Genomic DNA, 5,343 nt, shown 5'->3' with positions numbered 1-5,343 from the left:
TTTACAGCAAACCAGTAGCCAACATCAAGCTAAATGGAGAGAAACTTGAAGCAATCCCACTAAGATCAGGGACTAGACAAGGTTGCCCACTCTCCCCCTACCTATTCAATATAGTACTGGAAGTCTTAGCCAGAGCAATTAGACAGCAAAAAGAAGTCAAAGGGATACAAATAGGAAAGGAAGAAGTCAAAATATCGCTATTTGCAGATGATATGATAGTATACTTAAGTGACCCCCAAACTTCCACCAGAGAACTCCTAAACCTGATAAACAACTTCAGCAAAGTGGCTGGTTATAAAATCAACTCAAACAAATCAGTAGCCTTCCTCTACATGAAAGATAAACAGACTGAAAAAGAAATTAGGGAAATGACACCCTTCACAATAGTTGCAAATAATATAAAATACCTTGGTGTGAATCTAACCAAGCAAGTGAAAGACCTGTATGACAAGAACTTCAAGTCTCTGAAGAAAGAAATTGAAGAAGATCTCAGAAGATGGAAAGATCTCCCATGCTCATGGATTGGCAGGATTAATATAATAAAAATGGCCATCTTGCCAAAAGCAATCTACAGATTCAATGCAATCCCCATTAAAATCCCAACTCAATTCTTCACAGAGTTAGAAAAGGAAATTCTCAAATTCATATGGAATAACAAAAAACCCAGGATAGCGAAAACTATTCTCAACAATAAAAGAACTTCTGGAGGAATTACCATCCCTGACCTCAAGCTGTACTACAGAGCAATAGTGATAAAAACTACCTGGTATTGGTACAGAGACAGGCAGGAAGATCAATGGAATAGAATTGAAGACCCAGAAATGAACCCACACTCCTATGGTCACTTGATCTTTGACAAAGGAGCTAAAACTGTCCAGTGGACAAAGGACAGCATTTTCAACAAATGGTGCTGGTTCAACTGGAAGACAACATGTAGAAGAATGAAAATTGATCCATTCTTATCCCCTTGTACAAAGCTCAAGTCTATGTGGATAAAGGACCTCCACATAAAACCAGATACACTGAAACTAATAGAAGAGAAGGTGGGGAAAAGCCTCGAATACTTGGGCACAGGGGAAAAGTTCCTGAACAGAACTCCAATGGCATATGCTCTAAGATCGAGAATTGACAAATGGGACTTCATAAAATTGCAAAGTTTCTGTAAGGCAAAGGACACTGTCAATAGGACAAAACGACAACCAACAAATTGGGAAAAGATCTTTACCAATCCTTCATCTGATAGAGGGCTAATATCCAATATATACAAAGAACTCAAGAAATTAGACTCCAGACAACCAAATTACCCTATTAAAAAATGGGGTATAGAGCTTAACAAAGAATTTTCAACGGAAGAAACTCGAATGGCCGAGAAGCATCTAAAGAAATGTTCAGCATCCTTAGTTGTCAGTGAAATGCAAATCAAAACAACTCTGAGATTCCATCTCACACCAGTCAGAATGGCTAAGATTAAAAACTCAGGTGATAGTAGATGCTGGCGAGGGTGTGGAGAAAGAGGAACACTCCTCCATTGTTGGTGGGACTGCAAGATGGTGCAACCACTTTGGAAATCAGTCTGGCGGTTCCTCAGAAAATTGGACATAGCATTACCTGAGGATCCAGCTATACCACTCCTAGGCATATACCCAGAAGATGCTCGAACATATAACAAGGACATATGCTCAACTATGTTCATAGCAGCCTTATTTATAATAGCCAGGAGCTGGAAAGAACCCAGATGTCCTTCAACTGAGGAATGGATTCAAAAAATGTGGTATATTTACACAATGGAGTATTACTCAGCTATTAAAAACAATGAATTTGAGAGGTTCCTAGGTAAATGTATGGAACTAGAAATTATCATCCTGAGTGAGGTAAGCCAATCACAAAAGAAGACAAATGGTATTCACTCACTGATTATTGGATATTAGCCTAGAACCTTGAAATGCCCAAGATGCAACTCACAGGCCACATGAAGCCCATAAAGAAGGAAGACCAAGTGAGGGTGACTCGGTCCTTCTTAGAAGGAGCAACAAAATACTCAAGGGAGCAAATATGGAGACAAAGTGAGGGACAGAAACTGAAGGAGGGGCCGTCTCAAGACCACCCCACCTGAGTATCTATCCCATGTGCAATCACCAAAGGTAGATGCTGATGTGGAAGACAGGAAGTGCATGCTGATAAGAGCCTGATATGGTTATCTCCTCAGAGGCCTTCAAGAGTCAGACATATTCAGAGGCAGATGCTCACAACTAGCCATTGAACTGATCATGGGGTTCTCAATAGAGGAGTTAGAGTGAAGACTGGAGGAGCTGAAAGGGTTTGTGGCACCATGAGGAGAGCAACAATACCAACCAACCACAGCTCCCAGGGTCTAAACCACCAGCCTGGGTGCACTTAGGGGGGGATCCAGGGCTTCAGCTGAATATGTAAAAGTGGAGGGCCCTGCTGGGCATAGGTGGAAGAAGAGAACCTTGACCTCATGAAGGCTGGATGCCCCAGGGGGTGGGAATTTTGAGGGTGGGGAGGTGGGAGTGGGGGGGGTGTAGATAGAGGTTACATCCACAGAGAAGAAGTAGGAGGGGCGAGGGGATTGGGGTTTCCGAGGGGGTGGTGGGGGATGGGGTAAGGGGACAACATAGGAAATGTAAATAAATCATCCAATAAAAAAAAAAAAAGAATGAGGAAATTTTGAATTTTGCAGGCAAATAGGTGGAACTAGAGAACATCATCCTGAGTGAGATAATTTAGACTCAAGGGGACATACTTGGTATGTACTCACTAATAAGTGCATATTAGCAAAGAAATAAGACTGTACAGAATATCCAAGATACAGTCCATAGAACTCAATGTCAACAAGCTCAAGGTCCCAAGTGAGGATGCCTCAATCCCACTTGGGAGGGAGGAGAAGGCAATCACAAGGGAGGGATGGAGGGACCTCGGAAGGAAAGGGGACAGGGGTGGGAGAAAATGATCTGGTACTGGATAAGGGAAAAGGACTAAAGCCCCAAGGGCCAACAGAAAGGAGGGAAACAGACAACATCAGGATGTAGGAGGTTGGGGGGACCCTCCAGAATGTACCAGAGACCTGGGAGGTAAGAGACTCTCAGAATTCAAAGGGAGGGACCTTAGATTAAATGCCCTGCAATGGGGAGAGGGATCTTGTAGAGCCCACCTCCAGCAGAAAGACAGGGAATCAAGTGAGGGATGAGGCTGCCATCCCACAGTCAAAACTTTGACTCATAATTGTTCCCGTCTGAAAGACCTACAGGAATGGAAATGGAGAGAAGCCTGCGGAAAAGGAAGTCCAGCGACAGGCCCAAAGAGGGATCCAGTTCAAGGAGGAAGCCCCAAAGCCTGACTTATTACAGAGGCTATGGAGTGCTCATAAAAAGGGGCCTATTACGACTGCCCTCTGAAAGACCCAATGAGCAGCTGAAAGAGTCAAATGCAGATATTTGCACCCAATCAATGGAAAGAAGCTGCTGTGGTTGAATTAGGGGAAAATCGGGAAGAAACTAGGAGGAGGGTGACTCGGTAGGAGGACCAGAAGTGTCAATTAACTTGGACTCTTGAGATCTCTCAAACACTAGACCACCAACCAGGCAGCATGCACCAGCTGATATGAGCCCTCAACACATATACAACAGAGGACTATGGAGTCTGTGTTCTGCCAGAAAAGATGCACCTAACTTTCAAGAGACAGGAGACCCCAGGGAGTTCTGGTAAGGTGGGGGTGGAAGAATGGGGTGGGTGTCTGTCGGGGATAAGGACATCCTCATGGAGACAGGGGTCATGGAGGATGTATGGGATGTGAAGCATTCAGAGCTTAGACCATAGACCTGGAGGGAAATACAATCTGAAGTTTAAAAAAAAAAGAAAAATTAAATTTTCATAAGAAGACCCAATATATGAATTTATAAAATAGTCTGCATTTAACCTATAATGCACAAATTCCTGATATTTAGAAAGTTGATAACTCCAGTTTGAGAATGAATACTTATGCTTATAATCCCAGCACTCAAAAGAACAAGCAGAATTCCCTGAGTTTGAGGCCAACTCAGGACACTACCTCCCCATGATGTGTGTGGAATGGCTCATTGGTTAACGAAAAAGAAAGAATAACAACTGAATCTGAAAATAATTTTTTTTAGAAAAGGTAAAACAACAACAACAACAACAACAAGATAAGGAGAAAGAGGACAAGCTGTGGTATTTTAAGCTTGCACACTCCTTCTATTTTCAAATCTTGTCTCCACTAATGCAGGCACCAGGGACCACATCTACATCTTCACTGTATGGTAGGTAGCCACCCTTTCTCAAATTATACTGAGAGGACTTTTGCTCTGCAACATCTATGCAAAATCGCTATTTTACGTTAACACCAGGACATTTAAAATTAAGGATTCAGTTGGCCATAGTTAAGGGAAACATGATGGAATATTAAAGATGAAAGTACAGAGACTAGAAACCCACATAACTTCAAATGCTAGTTTTATGAACACCTGGACACTTTCTGTGTCTCTTACCCAGTGGCCAGCTGATCACACTACATTCACTGGTCCACCACTTCTGAGTATGCAAATCAATGACTCTTTCACAGTTATGCTGTTGAGTCAAGACGAGTGACCTAGACACAGTATGTCTCACCTGTAAAAGCTAGATGCTAAAAGACAAATTATTAAAGATTTTTCAAATTTTTAGATATAGCGTGCAAACATATACATCTGCCAACATACATACATGCATAAGACTATTTCCTCTACAAAGGTAAGAGGTATTATTTTATTAGGTCTATACAACAATCAAGTAGAATTCATTTTAACATGAATAGTCTATATTCTTCTGAATCATGTAATAGAATGTTACATCTAACTAGATAAGTTCATATAAAGGAAAACAATTAAACAATTTGCCATTTGATGTCTCAATCTCTCCATTTTTCATCAGCAGAATTTTGAGGACAGTTTTCAAAATAGCAATTTCTTTACATTCCTCTCAAGGTGTATTTTAAACATTCACATCTATTTATCTGTTAAAATATCATTATGAATGAATATTTGACATTTATATGATATGCTTCTTAATGAAAATTTTGCAAGTTTAGATAATTTCATACAGCATTAACAAATAATTAAAATGTGCTACTTTTATGGTGAACTTCAGTATTCTTTTTCTTTCACAGTTTGAGCAGTATTGGCTGAGTGATTTTTCTATTACTAAGAAGTAAATCACCTAAAGAAATATAAAGAATCTGCTAGACCTTAAGTACTATATAAAAATAACCTTCATAACTTATTTTCTGAATGCAATGCAAAAATATGAAACAGGGATATATATATATAT

The sequence above is a fragment of the Grammomys surdaster genome, unplaced genomic scaffold, assembly GCF_004785775.1.
Source record: "Grammomys surdaster isolate TR1022 unplaced genomic scaffold, NIH_TR_1.0 126115, whole genome shotgun sequence".
Taxonomy (NCBI): domain Eukaryota; kingdom Metazoa; phylum Chordata; class Mammalia; order Rodentia; family Muridae; genus Grammomys; species Grammomys surdaster.
The sequence above is the reverse complement of the archived record's forward strand: the minus strand, read 5'-3'. Positions refer to the sequence as shown.